The sequence below is a fragment of the Strix aluco genome, chromosome 20 (genome assembly GCF_031877795.1).
Source record: "Strix aluco isolate bStrAlu1 chromosome 20, bStrAlu1.hap1, whole genome shotgun sequence".
In the NCBI taxonomy this organism is placed as follows: Eukaryota; Metazoa; Chordata; class Aves; order Strigiformes; family Strigidae; genus Strix; species Strix aluco.
The window spans coordinates 3,253,575-3,269,745 of NC_133950.1; positions in this window are offsets into that span (position 1 = coordinate 3,253,575).

Genomic DNA, 16,171 nt, shown 5'->3' on the forward strand with positions numbered 1-16,171 from the left:
ATGTTGTCCTGGAGAGCTTGCAGAGCACTGGGGAAAGGCAGGCAGAGAATTCCCTGCTAGCACCTTCTCTGTGCCTGGGAAGCAGAAGTGATCACATTGCTTCGCAGAATCCCCTTTGTGCAGAAAACACTAACACTTGTTCAGAACAAAAGAAAGCACAGAGCCCCAGATTCTATGTTGTCCTGGAGAGCTTGCAGAGCACTGGGGAAAGGCAGGCAGGGAATTCCCTGCTAGCACCTTCTCTGTGCCTGGGAAGCAGAAGTGTTCACATTGCTTCGCAGAATCGCTTTTGTGCAGAAAACACTAACACTTGTTCAGAACAAAAGAAAGCACAGAGCCCCAGATTTGCTGTTGTCCTGGAGAGCTTGCAGAGCACTGGGGAAAGGCAGGCAGAGAATTCCCTGCTAGCACCTTCTCTGTGCCTGGGAAGCAGAAGTGATCACATTGCTTCGCAGAATCGCTTTTGTGCAGAAAACACCAGCACTTGTTCAGAACAAAAGAAAGCACAGAGCCCCAGATTTGCTGTTGTTCTGGAGAGCTTGCAGAGCACTGAGGAAAGGCAGGCAGAGAATTCCCTGCTAGCACCTTCTCTGTGTCTAGGAAGCGGAAGTGTTTACATTGCTTCGCAGAATCATTTGTGCAGAAAACACTAACACTTGTTCAGAACAAAATAAAGCACAGAGCCCCAGATTTTATGTTGTTCTGGAGAGCTTGCAGAGCACTGGGGAAAGGCAGGCAGAGAATTCCCTGCTAGCACCTTCTCTGTGCCTGGGAAGCAGAAGTGTTCACATTGCTTCGCAGAATCGCTTTTGTGCAGAAAACACTAACACTTGTTCAGAACAAAAGAAAGCACAGAGCCCCAGATTTGCTGTTGTCCTGGAGAGCTTGCAGAGCACTGGGGAAAGGCAGGCAGAGAATTCCCTGATAGCACCTTCTCTGTGCGTGTTCACATTGCTTCGCAGAATCGCTTTTGTGCAGAAAACAGTAACACTTGTTCAGAACGAAAGAAAGCACAGAGCCCCAGATTCTATGTTGTCCTGGAGAGCTTGCAGAGCACTGGGGAAAGGCAGGCAGAGAATTCCCTGCTAGCACCTTCTCTGTGCCTGGGAAGCAGAAGTGTTCACATTGCTTCGCAAGAATCGCTTTTGTGCAGAAAACACTAACACTTGTTCAGAAGGAAAGAAAGCACAGAGCCCCAGATTTTATGTTGTCCTGGAGAGCTTGCAGAGCACTGGGGAAAGGCAGGCAGAGAATTCCTTGCTAGCACCTTCTCTGTGCCTGGGAAGCAGAAGTGTTCACATTGCTTCGCAGAATCGCTTTTGTGCAGAAAACAGTAACAGTTGTTCAGAAGGAAAGAAACCACAGAGCCCCAGATTTTATGTTGTCCTGGAGAGCTTGCAGAGCACTGGGGAAAGGCAGGCAGAGAATTCCCTGATAGCACCTTCTCTGTGCCTGTTCACATTGTTTCGCAGAATCGCTTTTGTGCAGAAAACATAAACACTTGTTCAGAAGGAAAGCAAGCACAGAGCCCCAGATTTGCTGTTGTCCTGGAGAGCTTGCAGAGCACTGGGGAAAGGCAGGCAGAGAATTCCTTGCTAGCACCTTCTCTGTGCCTGGGAAGCAGAAGTGTTCACATTGCTTCGCAAGAATCGCTTTTGTGCAGAAAACACTAACACTTGTTCAGAAGGAAAGAAAGCACAGAGCCCCAGATTTTATGTTGTCCTGGAGAGCTTGCAGAGCACTGGGGAAAGGCAGGCAGAGAATTCCTTGCTAGCACCTTCTCTGTGCCTGGGAAGCAGAAGTGTTCACATTGCTTCGCAAGAATCGCTTTTGTGCAGAAAACAGTAACACTTGTTCAGAAGGAAAGAAAGCACAGAGCCCCAGATTTTATGTTGTCCTGGAGAGCTTGCAGAGCACTGGGGAAAGGCAGGCAGAGAATTCCCTGCTAGCACCTTCTCTGTGCCTGGGAAGCAGAAGTGATCACATTGCTTCGCAGAATCCCCTTTGTGCAGAAAACACTAACACTTGTTCAGAAGGAAAGAAAGCACAGAGCCCCAGATTCTATGTTGTCCTGGAGAGCTTGCAGAGCACTGGGGAAAGGCAGGCAGAGAATTCCCTGCTAGCACCTTCTCTGTGCCTGGGAAGCAGAAGTGTTCACATTGCTTCGCAGAATTGCTTTTGTGCAGAAAACAATAACACTTGTTCAGAACAAAAGAAAGCACAGAGCCCCAGATTTGCTGTTGTTCTGGAGAGCTTGCAGAGCACTGGGGAAAGGCAGGCAGAGAATTCCCTGCTAGCACCTTCTCTGTGCCTGGGAAGCAGAAGTGTTCACATTGCTTCGCAGAATCGCTTTTGTGCAGAAAACACTAACACTTGTTCAGAACAAAAGAAAGCACAGAGCCCCAGATTCTATGTTGTCCTGGAGAGCTTGCAGAGCACTGGGGAAAGGCAGGCAGAGAATTCCTTGCTAGCACCTTCTCTGTTCCTGGGAAGCAGAAGTGTTCACATTGCTTCGCAGAATCGCTTTTGTGCAGAAAACAGTAACACTTGTTCAGAATGAAAGAAAGCACAGAGCCCCAGATTCTATGTTGTCCTGGAGAGCTTGCAGAGCACTGGGGAAAGGCAGGCAGAGAATTCCTTGCTAGCACCTTCTCTGTGCCTGGGAAGCAGAAGTGTTCACATTGCTTCGCAATTATCGCTTTTGTGCAGAAAACACTAACACTTGTTCAGAACGAAAGAAAGCACAGAGCCCCAGATTCTATGTTGTCCTGGAGAGCTTGCAGAGCACTGGGGAAAGGCAGGCAGAGAATTCCCTGCTAGCACCTTCTCTGTGTCTGGGAAGCAGAGAGTTCACATTGCTTCGCAGAATCGCTTTTGTGCAGAAAACACTAACACTTGTTCAGAACAAAAGAAAGCACAGAGCCCCAGATTTGCTGTTGTTCTGGAGAGCTTGCAGAGCACTGGGGAAAGGCAGGCAGAGAATTCCCTGCTAGCACCTTCTCTGTGCCTGGGAAGCAGAAGTGTTCACATTAATTCGCAGAATCGCTTTTGTGCAGAAAACACTAACACTTGTTCAGAACAAAAGAAAGCACAGAGCCCCAGATTCTATGTTGTCCTGGAGAGCTTGCAGAGCACTGGGGAAAGGCAGGCAGAGAATTCCCTGCTAGCACCTTCTCTGTGCCTGGGAAGCAGAAGTGTTCACATTGCTTCGCAGAATCGCTTTTGTGCAGAAAACACTAACACTTGTTCAGAAGGAAAGAAAGCACAGAGCCCCAGATTTGCTGTTGTTCTGGAGAGCTTGCAGAGCACTGGGGAAAGGCAGGCAGAGAATTCCCTGCTAGCACCTTCTCTGTGCCTGGGAAGCAGAAGAGTTCACATTGCTTCGCAGAATCGCCTTTGTGCAGAAAACACTAACACTTGTTCAGAACAAAAGAAAGCACAGAGCCCCAGATTTTATGTTGTTCTGGAGAGCTTGCAGAGCACTGGGGAAAGGCAGGCAGAGAATTCCCTGATAGCACCTTCTCTGTGCCTGTTCACATTGCTTCGCAGAATCGCTTTTGTGCAGAAAACAGTAACACTTGTTCAGAACGAAAGAAAGCACAGAGCCCCAGATTCTATGTTGTCCTGGAGAGCTTGCAGAGCACTGGGGAAAGGCAGGCAGAGAATTCCCTGCTAGCACCTTCTCTGTGCCTGGGAAGCAGAAGTGTTCACATTGCTTCGCAAGAATCGCTTTTGTGCAGAAAACAGTAACACTTGTTCAGAAGGAAAGAAAGCACAGAGCCCCAGATTTTATGTTGTCCTGGAGAGCTTGCAGAGCACTGGGGAAAGGCAGGCAGAGAATTCCTTGCTAGCACCTTCTCTGTGCCTGGGAAGCAGAAGTGTTCACATTGCTTCGCAGAATCGCTTTTGTGCAGAAAACAGTAACACTTGTTCAGAACGAAAGAAAGCACAGAGCCCCAGATTTTATGTTGTCCTGGAGAGCTTGCAGAGCACTGGGGAAAGGCAGGCAGAGAATTCCCTGATAGCACCTTCTCTGTGCCTGTTCACATTGTTTCGCAGAATCGCTTTTGTGCAGAAAACAGTAACACTTGTTCAGAAGGAAAGCAAGCACAGAGCCCCAGATTCTATGTTGTCCTGGAGAGCTTGCAGAGCACTGGGGAAAGGCAGGCAGAGAATTCCTTGCTAGCACCTTCTCTGTGCCTGGGAAGCAGAAGTGTTCACATTGCTTCGCAAGAATCGCTTTTGTGCAGAAAACAGTAACACTTGTTCAGAAGGAAAGAAAGCACAGAGCCCCAGATTTTATGTTGTCCTGGAGAGCTTGCAGAGCACTGGGGAAAGGCAGGCAGAGAATTCCTTGCTAGCACCTTCTCTGTGCCTGGGAAGCAGAAGTGTTCACATTGCTTCGCAAGAATCGCTTTTGTGCAGAAAACAGTAACACTTGTTCAGAAGGAAAGAAAGCACAGAGCCCCAGATTTTATGTTGTCCTGGAGAGCTTGCAGAGCAGTGGGGAAAGGCAGGCAGAGAATTCCCTGATAGCACCTTCTCTGTGCCTGTTCACATTGCTTCGCAGAATCGCTTTTGTGCAGAAAACAGTAACACTTGTTCAGAACGAAAGAAAGCACAGAGCCCCAGATTCTATGTTGTCCTGGAGAGCTTGCAGAGCACTGGGGAAAGGCAGGCAGAGAATTCCCTGCTAGCACCTTCTCTGTGCCTGGGAAGCAGAAGTGATCACATTGCTTCGCAGAATCCCCTTTGTGCAGAAAACACTAACACTTGTTCAGAACAAAAGAAAGCACAGAGCCCCAGATTCTATGTTGTCCTGGAGAGCTTGCAGAGCACTGGGGAAAGGCAGGCAGGGAATTCCCTGCTAGCACCTTCTCTGTGCCTGGGAAGCAGAAGTGTTCACATTGCTTCGCAGAATCGCTTTTGTGCAGAAAACACTAACACTTGTTCAGAACAAAAGAAAGCACAGAGCCCCAGATTCTATGTTGTCCTGGAGAGCTTGCAGAGCACTGGGGAAAGGCAGGCAGAGAATTCCCTGCTAGCACCTTCTCTGTGCCTGGGAAGCAGAAGTGTTCACATTGCTTCGCAGAATCGCTTTTGTGCAGAAAACACTAACACTTGTTCAGAACAAAAGAAAGCACAGAGCCCCAGATTTGCTGTTGTTCTGGAGAGCTTGCAGAGCACTGAGGAAAGGCAGGCAGAGAATTCCCTGCTAGCACCTTCTCTGTGTCTAGGAAGCGGAAGTGTTTACATTGCTTCGCAGAATCATTTGTGCAGAAAACACTAACACTTGTTCAGAAGGAAAGAAAGCACAGAACCCCAGATTCTATGTTGTCCTGGAGAGCTTGCAGAGCACTGGGGAAAGGCAGGCAGAGAATTCCCTGCTAGCACCTTCTCTGTGTCTGGGAAGCAGAAGAGTTCACATTGCTTCGCAGAATCGCCTTTGTGCAGAAAACACTAACACTTGTTCAGAACAAAATAAAGCACAGAGCCCCAGATTTTATGTTGTTCTGGAGAGCTTGCAGAGCACTGGGGAAAGGCAGGCAGAGAATTCCCTGATAGCACCTTCTCTGTGCCTGGGAAGCAGAAGTGTTCACATTGCTTCGCAGAATCGCTTTTGTGCAGAAAACACTAACACTTGTTCAGAACAAAAGAAAGCACAGAGCCCCAGATTCTATGTTGTCCTGGAGAGCTTGCAGAGCACTGGGGAAAGGCAGGCAGAGAATTCCCTGCTAGCACCTTCTCTGTGCCTGTTCACATTGCTTCGCAGAATCGCTTTTGTGCAGAAAACACTAACACTTGTTCAGAACGAAAGAAAGCACAGAGCCCCAGATTCTATGTTGTCCTGGAGAGCTTGCAGAGCACTGGGGAAAGGCAGGCAGAGAATTCCCTGCTAGCACCTTCTCTGTGCCTGGGAAGCAGAAGTGTTCACATTGCTTCGCAAGAATCGCTTTTGTGCAGAAAACACTAACACTTGTTCAGAAGGAAAGAAAGCACAGAGCCCCAGATTTTATGTTGTCCTGGAGAGCTTGCAGAGCACTGGGGAAAGGCAGGCAGAGAATTCCTTGCTAGCACCTTCTCTGTGCCTGGGAAGCAGAAGTGTTCACATTGCTTCGCAGAATCGCTTTTGTGCAGAAAACAGTAACAGTTGTTCAGAAGGAAAGAAACCACAGAGCCCCAGATTTTATGTTGTCCTGGAGAGCTTGCAGAGCACTGGGGAAAGGCAGGCAGAGAATTCCCTGCTAGCACCTTCTCTGTGCCTGTTCACATTGTTTCGCAGAATCGCTTTTGTGCAGAAAACATAAACACTTGTTCAGAAGGAAAGCAAGCACAGAGCCCCAGATTTGCTGTTGTCCTGGAGAGCTTGCAGAGCACTGGGGAAAGGCAGGCAGAGAATTCCTTGCTAGCACCTTCTCTGTGCCTGGGAAGCAGAAGTGTTCACATTGCTTCGCAAGAATCGCTTTTGTGCAGAAAACACTAACACTTGTTCAGAAGGAAAGAAAGCACAGAGCCCCAGATTTTATGTTGTCCTGGAGAGCTTGCAGAGCACTGGGGAAAGGCAGGCAGAGAATTCCTTGCTAGCACCTTCTCTGTGCCTGGGAAGCAGAAGTGTTCACATTGCTTCGCAAGAATCGCTTTTGTGCAGAAAACAGTAACACTTGTTCAGAAGGAAAGAAAGCACAGAGCCCCAGATTTTATGTTGTCCTGGAGAGCTTGCAGAGCACTGGGGAAAGGCAGGCAGAGAATTCCCTGATAGCACCTTCTCTGTGCCTGTTCACATTGCTTCGCAGAATCGCTTTTGTGCAGAAAACAGTAACACTTGTTCAGAACGAAAGAAAGCACAGAGCCCCAGATTCTATGTTGTCCTGGAGAGCTTGCAGAGCACTGGGGAAAGGCAGGCAGAGAATTCCCTGCTAGCACCTTCTCTGTGCCTGGGAAGCAGAAGTGATCACATTGCTTCGCAGAATCCCCTTTGTGCAGAAAACACTAACACTTGTTCAGAACAAAAGAAAGCACAGAGCCCCAGATTCTATGTTGTCCTGGAGAGCTTGCAGAGCACTGGGGAAAGGCAGGCAGGGAATTCCCTGCTAGCACCTTCTCTGTGCCTGGGAAGCAGAAGTGTTCACATTGCTTCGCAGAATCGCTTTTGTGCAGAAAACACTAACACTTGTTCAGAACAAAAGAAAGCACAGAGCCCCAGATTTGCTGTTGTCCTGGAGAGCTTGCAGAGCACTGGGGAAAGGCAGGCAGAGAATTCCCTGCTAGCACCTTCTCTGTGCCTGGGAAGCAGAAGTGTTCACATTGCTTCGCAGAATCGCTTTTGTGCAGAAAACACTAACACTTGTTCAGAACAAAAGAAAGCACAGAGCCCCAGATTTGCTGTTGTTCTGGAGAGCTTGCAGAGCACTGAGGAAAGGCAGGCAGAGAATTCCCTGCTAGCACCTTCTCTGTGTCTAGGAAGCGGAAGTGTTTACATTGCTTCGCAGAATCATTTGTGCAGAAAACACTAACACTTGTTCAGAAGGAAAGAAAGCACAGAACCCCAGATTCTATGTTGTCCTGGAGAGCTTGCAGAGCACTGGGGAAAGGCAGGCAGAGAATTCCCTGCTAGCACCTTCTCTGTGTCTGGGAAGCAGAAGAGTTCACATTGCTTCGCAGAATCGCCTTTGTGCAGAAAACACTAACACTTGTTCAGAACAAAATAAAGCACAGAGCCCCAGATTTTATGTTGTTCTGGAGAGCTTGCAGAGCACTGGGGAAAGGCAGGCAGAGAATTCCCTGATAGCACCTTCTCTGTGCCTGGGAAGCAGAAGTGTTCACATTGCTTCGCAGAATCGCTTTTGTGCAGAAAACACTAACACTTGTTCAGAAGGAAAGAAAGCACAGAGCCCCAGATTTGCTGTTGTTCTGGAGAGCTTGCAGAGCACTGGGGAAAGGCAGGCAGAGAATTCCCTGCTAGCACCTTCTCTGTGTCTGGGAAGCAGAAGAGTTCACATTGCTTCGCAGAATCGCCTTTGTGCAGAAAACACTAACACTTGTTCAGAACAAAAGAAAGCACAGAGCCCCAGATTTTATGTTGTTCTGGAGAGCTTGCAGAGCACTGGGGAAAGGCAGGCAGAGAATTCCCTGATAGCACCTTCTCTGTGCCTGTTCACATTGCTTCGCAGAATCGCTTTTGTGCAGAAAACAGTAACACTTGTTCAGAACGAAAGAAAGCACAGAGCCCCAGATTCTATGTTGTCCTGCAGAGCTTGCAGAGCACTGGGGAAAGGCAGGCAGAGAATTCCCTGCTAGCACCTTCTCTGTGCCTGGGAAGCAGAAGTGTTCACATTGCTTCGCAAGAATCGCTTTTGTGCAGAAAACAGTAACACTTGTTCAGAAGGAAAGAAAGCACAGAGCCCCAGATTTTATGTTGTCCTGGAGAGCTTGCAGAGCACTGGGGAAAGGCAGGCAGAGAATTCCTTGCTAGCACCTTCTCTGTGCCTGGGAAGCAGAAGTGTTCACATTGCTTCGCAGAATCGCTTTTGTGCAGAAAACAGTAACAGTTGTTCAGAAGGAAAGAAAGCACAGAGCCCCAGATTTTATGTTGTCCTGGAGAGCTTGCAGAGCACTGGGGAAAGGCAGGCAGAGAATTCCCTGATAGCACCTTCTCTGTGCCTGTTCACATTGTTTCGCAGAATCGCTTTTGTGCAGAAAACAGTAACACTTGTTCAGAAGGAAAGCAAGCACAGAGCCCCAGATTCTATGTTGTCCTGGAGAGCTTGCAGAGCACTGGGGAAAGGCAGGCAGAGAATTCCTTGCTAGCACCTTCTCTGTGCCTGGGAAGCAGAAGTGTTCACATTGCTTCGCAAGAATCGCTTTTGTGCAGAAAACAGTAACACTTGTTCAGAAGGAAAGAAAGCACAGAGCCCCAGATTTTATGTTGTCCTGGAGAGCTTGCAGAGCACTGGGGAAAGGCAGGCAGAGAATTCCTTGCTAGCACCTTCTCTGTGCCTGGGAAGCAGAAGTGTTCACATTGCTTCGCAAGAATCGCTTTTGTGCAGAAAACAGTAACACTTGTTCAGAAGGAAAGAAAGCACAGAGCCCCAGATTTTATGTTGTCCTGGAGAGCTTGCAGAGCAGTGGGGAAAGGCAGGCAGAGAATTCCCTGATAGCACCTTCTCTGTGCCTGTTCACATTGCTTCGCAGAATCGCTTTTGTGCAGAAAACAGTAACACTTGTTCAGAACGAAAGAAAGCACAGAGCCCCAGATTCTATGTTGTCCTGGAGAGCTTGCAGAGCACTGGGGAAAGGCAGGCAGAGAATTCCCTGCTAGCACCTTCTCTGTGCCTGGGAAGCAGAAGTGATCACATTGCTTCGCAGAATCCCCTTTGTGCAGAAAACACTAACACTTGTTCAGAACAAAAGAAAGCACAGAGCCCCAGATTCTATGTTGTCCTGGAGAGCTTGCAGAGCACTGGGGAAAGGCAGGCAGGGAATTCCCTGCTAGCACCTTCTCTGTGCCTGGGAAGCAGAAGTGTTCACATTGCTTCGCAGAATCGCTTTTGTGCAGAAAACACTAACACTTGTTCAGAACAAAAGAAAGCACAGAGCCCCAGATTTGCTGTTGTCCTGGAGAGCTTGCAGAGCACTGGGGAAAGGCAGGCAGAGAATTCCCTGCTAGCACCTTCTCTGTGCCTGGGAAGCAGAAGTGTTCACATTGCTTCGCAGAATCGCTTTTGTGCAGAAAACACTAACACTTGTTCAGAACAAAAGAAAGCACAGAGCCCCAGATTTGCTGTTGTTCTGGAGAGCTTGCAGAGCACTGAGGAAAGGCAGGCAGAGAATTCCCTGCTAGCACCTTCTCTGTGTCTAGGAAGCGGAAGTGTTTACATTGCTTCGCAGAATCATTTGTGCAGAAAACACTAACACTTGTTCAGAAGGAAAGAAAGCACAGAACCCCAGATTCTATGTTGTCCTGGAGAGCTTGCAGAGCACTGGGGAAAGGCAGGCAGAGAATTCCCTGCTAGCACCTTCTCTGTGTCTGGGAAGCAGAAGAGTTCACATTGCTTCGCAGAATCGCCTTTGTGCAGAAAACACTAACACTTGTTCAGAACAAAATAAAGCACAGAGCCCCAGATTTTATGTTGTTCTGGAGAGCTTGCAGAGCACTGGGGAAAGGCAGGCAGAGAATTCCCTGATAGCACCTTCTCTGTGCCTGGGAAGCAGAAGTGTTCACATTGCTTCGCAGAATCGCTTTTGTGCAGAAAACACTAACACTTGTTCAGAACAAAAGAAAGCACAGAGCCCCAGATTTGCTGTTGTCCTGGAGAGCTTGCAGAGCACTGGGGAAAGGCAGGCAGAGAATTCCCTGATAGCACCTTCTCTGTGCCTGTTCACATTGCTTCGCAGAATCGCTTTTGTGCAGAAAACAGTAACACTTGTTCAGAACGAAAGAAAGCACAGAGCCCCAGATTCTATGTTGTCCTGGAGAGCTTGCAGAGCACTGGGGAAAGGCAGGCAGAGAATTCCCTGCTAGCACCTTCTCTGTGCCTGGGAAGCAGAAGTGTTCACATTGCTTCGCAAGAATCGCTTTTGTGCAGAAAACACTAACACTTGTTCAGAAGGAAAGAAAGCACAGAGCCCCAGATTTTATGTTGTCCTGGAGAGCTTGCAGAGCACTGGGGAAAGGCAGGCAGAGAATTCCTTGCTAGCACCTTCTCTGTGCCTGGGAAGCAGAAGTGTTCACATTGCTTCGCAGAATCGCTTTTGTGCAGAAAACAGTAACAGTTGTTCAGAAGGAAAGAAACCACAGAGCCCCAGATTTTATGTTGTCCTGGAGAGCTTGCAGAGCACTGGGGAAAGGCAGGCAGAGAATTCCCTGATAGCACCTTCTCTGTGCCTGTTCACATTGTTTCGCAGAATCGCTTTTGTGCAGAAAACATAAACACTTGTTCAGAAGGAAAGCAAGCACAGAGCCCCAGATTTGCTGTTGTCCTGGAGAGCTTGCAGAGCACTGGGGAAAGGCAGGCAGAGAATTCCTTGCTAGCACCTTCTCTGTGCCTGGGAAGCAGAAGTGTTCACATTGCTTCGCAAGAATCGCTTTTGTGCAGAAAACACTAACACTTGTTCAGAAGGAAAGAAAGCACAGAGCCCCAGATTTTATGTTGTCCTGGAGAGCTTGCAGAGCACTGGGGAAAGGCAGGCAGAGAATTCCTTGCTAGCACCTTCTCTGTGCCTGGGAAGCAGAAGTGTTCACATTGCTTCGCAAGAATCGCTTTTGTGCAGAAAACAGTAACACTTGTTCAGAAGGAAAGAAAGCACAGAGCCCCAGATTTTATGTTGTCCTGGAGAGCTTGCAGAGCACTGGGGAAAGGCAGGCAGAGAATTCCCTGATAGCACCTTCTCTGTGCCTGTTCACATTGCTTCGCAGAATCGCTTTTGTGCAGAAAACAGTAACACTTGTTCAGAACGAAAGAAAGCACAGAGCCCCAGATTCTATGTTGTCCTGGAGAGCTTGCAGAGCACTGGGGAAAGGCAGGCAGAGAATTCCCTGCTAGCACCTTCTCTGTGCCTGGGAAGCAGAAGTGTTCACATTGCTTCGCAAGAATCGCTTTTGTGCAGAAAACACTAACACTTGTTCAGAAGGAAAGAAAGCACAGAGCGCCAGATTTTATGTTGTCCTGGAGAGCTTGCAGAGCACTGGGGAAAGGCAGGCAGAGAATTCCTTGCTAGCACCTTCTCTGTGCCTGGGAAGCAGAAGTGTTCACATTGCTTCGCAGAATCGCTTTTGTGCAGAAAACAGTAACACTTGTTCAGAAGGAAAGAAAGCACAGAGCCCCAGATTCTATGTTGTCCTGGAGAGCTTGCAGAGCACTGGGGAAAGGCAGGCAGAGAATTCCTTGCTAGCACCTTCTCTGTGCCTGGGAAGCAGAGAGTTCACATTGCTTCGCAGAATCGCTTTTGTGCAGAAAACACTAACACTTGTTCAGAACAAAAGAAAGCACAGAGCCCCAGATTTGCTGTTGTTCTGGAGAGCTTGCAGAGCACTGGGGAAAGGCAGGCAGAGAATTCCCTGCTAGCACCTTCTCTGTGCCTGGGAAGCAGAAGTGTTCACATTGCTTCGCAGAATCGCTTTTCTGCAGAAAACACTAACACTTGTTCAGAACAAAAGAAAGCACAGAGCCCCAGATTTGCTGTTGTCCTGGAGAGCTTGCAGAGCACTGGGGAAAGGCAGGCAGAGAATTCCCTGCTAGCACCTTCTCTGTGCCTGGGAAGCAGAAGTGTTCACATTGCTTCGCAGAATCGCTTTTGTGCAGAAAACACTAACACTTGTTCAGAACAAAAGAAAGCACAGAGCCCCAGATTTGCTGTTGTTCTGGAGAGCTTGCAGAGCACTGGGGAAAGGCAGGCAGAGAATTCCCTGATAGCACCTTCTCTGTGCCTGTTCACATTGCTTCGCAGAATCGCTTTTGTGCAGAAAACAGTAACACTTGTTCAGAACGAAAGAAAGCACAGAGCCCCAGATTCTATGTTGTCCTGGAGAGCTTGCAGAGCACTGGGGAAAGGCAGGCAGAGAATTCCCTGCTAGCACCTTCTCTGTGCCTGGGAAGCAGAAGTGTTCACATTGCTTCGCAAGAATCGCTTTTGTGCAGAAAACACTAACACTTGTTCAGAAGGAAAGAAAGCACAGAGCCCCAGATTTGCTGTTGTCCTGGAGAGCTTGCAGAGCACTGGGGAAAGGCAGGCAGAGAATTCCTTGCTAGCACTTTCTCTGTGCCTGGGAAGCAGAAGTGTTCACATTGCTTCGCAGAATCGCTTTTGTGCAGAAAACAGTAACACTTGTTCAGAAGGAAAGAAAGCACAGAGCCCCAGATTTTATGTTGTCCTGGAGAGCTTGCAGAGCACTGGGGAAAGGCAGGCAGAGAATTCCCTGATAGCACCTTCTCTGTGCCTGTTCACATTGTTTCGCAGAATCGCTTTTGTGCAGAAAACATTAACACTTGTTCAGAACGAAAGAAAGCACAGAGCCCCAGATTCTATGTTGTCCTGGAGAGCTTGCAGAGCACTGGGGAAAGGCAGGCAGAGAATTCCTTGCTAGCACCTTCTCTGTGCCTGGGAAGCAGAAGTGTTCACATTGCTTCGCAAGAATCGCTTTTGTGCAGAAAACACTAACACTTGTTCAGAAGGAAAGAAAGCACAGAGCCCCAGATTTTATGTTGTCCTGGAGAGCTTGCAGAGCACTGGGGAAAGGCAGGCAGAGAATTCCCTGATAGCACCTTCTCTGTGCCTGTTCACATTGCTTCGCAGAATCGCTTTTGTGCAGAAAACAGTAACACTTGTTCAGAACGAAAGAAAGCACAGAGCCCCAGATTCTATGTTGTCCTGGAGAGCTTGCAGAGCACTGGGGAAAGGCAGGCAGAGAATTCCCTGCTAGCACCTTCTCTGTGCCTGGGAAGCAGAAGTGTTCACATTGCTTCGCAAGAATCGCTTTTGTGCAGAAAACAGTAACACTTGTTCAGAAGGAAAGAAAACACAGAGCCCCAGATTTTATGTTGTCCTGGAGAGCTTGCAGAGCACTGGGGAAAGGCAGGCAGAGAATTCCCTGATAGCACCTTCTCTGTGCCTGTTCACATTGCTTCGCAGAATCGCTTTTGTGCAGAAAACAGTAACACTTGTTCAGAAGGAAAGCAAGCACAGAGCCCCAGATTCTATGTTGTCCTGGAGAGCTTGCAGAGCACTGGGGAAAGGCAGGCAGAGAATTCCCTGATAGCACCTTCTCTGTGCCTGGGAAGCAGAAGTGTTCACATTGCTTCGCAATTATCGCTTTTGTGCAGAAAACACTAACACTTGTTCAGAACGAAAGAAAGCACAGAGCCCCAGATTCTATGTTGTCCTGGAGAGCTTGCAGAGCACTGGGGAAAGGCAGGCAGAGAATTCCCTGCTAGCACCTTCTCTGTGCCTGGGAAGCAGAAGTGTTCACATTGCTTCGCAGAATCGCTTTTGTGCAGAAAACACTAACACTTGTTCAGAACAAAAGAAAGCACAGAGCCCCAGATTCTATGTTGTCCTGGAGAGCTTGCAGAGCACTGGGGAAAGGCAGGCAGAGAATTCCCTGCTAGCACCTTCTCTGTGTCTGGGAAGCAGAAGTGTTCACATTGCTTCGCAGAATCGCTTTTGTGCAGAAAACACTAACACTTGTTCAGAACAAAAGAAAGCACAGAGCCCCAGATTTGCTGTTGTTCTGGAGAGCTTGCAGAGCACTGGGGAAAGGCAGGCAGAGAATTCCCTGCTAGCACCTTCTCTGTGTCTAGGAAGCAGAAGTGTTTACATTGCTTCGCAGAATCGCTTTTGTGCAGAAAACACTAACACTTGTTCAGAAGGAAAGAAAGCACAGAACCCCAGATTCTATGTTGTCCTGGAGAGCTTGCAGAGCACTGGGGAAAGGCAGGCAGAGAATTCCCTGATAGCACCTTCTCTGTGCCTGGGAAGCAGAAGTGTTCACATTGCTTCGCAGAATCGCTTTTGTGCAGAAAACACTAACACTTGTTCAGAACAAAAGAAAGCACAGAGCCCCAGATTTGCTGTTGTTCTGGAGAGCTTGCAGAGCACTGGGGAAAGGCAGGCAGAGAATTCCCTGCTAGCCCCTTCTCTGTGCCTGGGAAGCAGAAGTGTTCACATTGCTTCGCAGAATAGCTTTTGTGCAGAAAACACTAACAGTTGTTTAGAACGAAAGAAAGCACAGAGCCCCAGATTTGCTGTTGTCCTGGAGAGCTTGCAGAGCACTGGGGAAAGGCAGGCAGAGAATTCCCTGCTAGCCCCTTCTCTGTGCCTGGGAAGCAGAAGTGTTCACATTGCTTCGCAGAATCGCTTTTCTGCAGAAAACACTAACACTTGTTCAGAACAAAAGAAAGCACAGAGCCCCAGATTTGCTGTTGTTCTGGAGAGCTTGCAGAGCAGTGGGGAAAGGCAGGCAGATAATTCCCTGCTAGCACCTTCTCTGTGCCTGGGAAGCAGAAGTGTTCACATTACTTCGCAGAATCGCTTTTGTGCAGAAAACACTAACAATTGTTCAGAACAAAATAAAGCACAGAGCCCCAGATTTGCTGTTGTCCTGGAGAGCTTGCAGAGCACTGGGGAAAGGCAGGCAGAGAATTCCCTGCTAGCACCTTCTCTGTGCCTGGGAAGCAGAAGTGATCACATTGCTTCGCAGAATCCCCTTTGTGCAGAAAACACTAACAATTGTTCAGAACGAAAGAAAGCACAGAGCCCCAGATTCTATGTTGTCCTGGAGAGCTTGCAGAGCACTGGGGAAAGGCAGGCAGAGAATTCCCTGCTAGCACCTTCTCTGTGCCTGGGAAGCAGAAGTGTTCACATTGCTTCGCAGAATTGCTTTTCTGCAGAAAACACTAACACTTGTTCAGAACAAAAGAAAGCACAGAGCCCCAGATTTGCTGTTGTTCTGGAGAGCTTGCAGAGCACTGGGGAAAGGCAGGCAGAGAATTCCCTGCTAGCACCTTCTCTGTGCCTGGGAAGCAGAAGTGTTCACATTGCTTCGCAGAATCGCTTTTCTGCAGAAAACACTAACACTTGTTCAGAACAAAAGAAAGCACAGAGCCCCAGATTCTATGTTGTCCTGGAGAGCTTGCAGAGCACTGGGGAAAGGCAGGCAGAGAATTCCTTGCTAGCACCTTCTCTGTTCCTGGGAAGCAGAAGTGTTCACATTGCTTCGCAGAATCGCTTTTGTGCAGAAAACAGTAACACTTGTTCAGAATGAAAGAAAGCACAGAGCCCCAGATTCTATGTTGTCCTGGAGAGCTTGCAGAGCACTGGGGAAAGGCAGGCAGAGAATTCCCTGCTAGCACCTTCTCTGTGCCTGGGAAGCAGAAGTGTTCACATTGCTTCGCAATTATCGCTTTTGTGCAGAAAACACTAACACTTGTTCAGAACGAAAGAAAGCACAGAGCCCCAGATTCTATGTTGTCCTGGAGAGCTTGCAGAGCACTGGGGAAAGGCAGGCAGAGAATTCCCTGCTAGCACCTTCTCTGTGTCTGGGAAGCAGAGAGTTCACATTGCTTCGCAGAATCGCTTTTGTGCAGAAAACACTAACACTTGTTCAGAACAAAAGAAAGCACAGAGCCCCAGATTTGCTGTTGTTCTGGAGAGCTTGCAGAGCACTGGGGAAAGG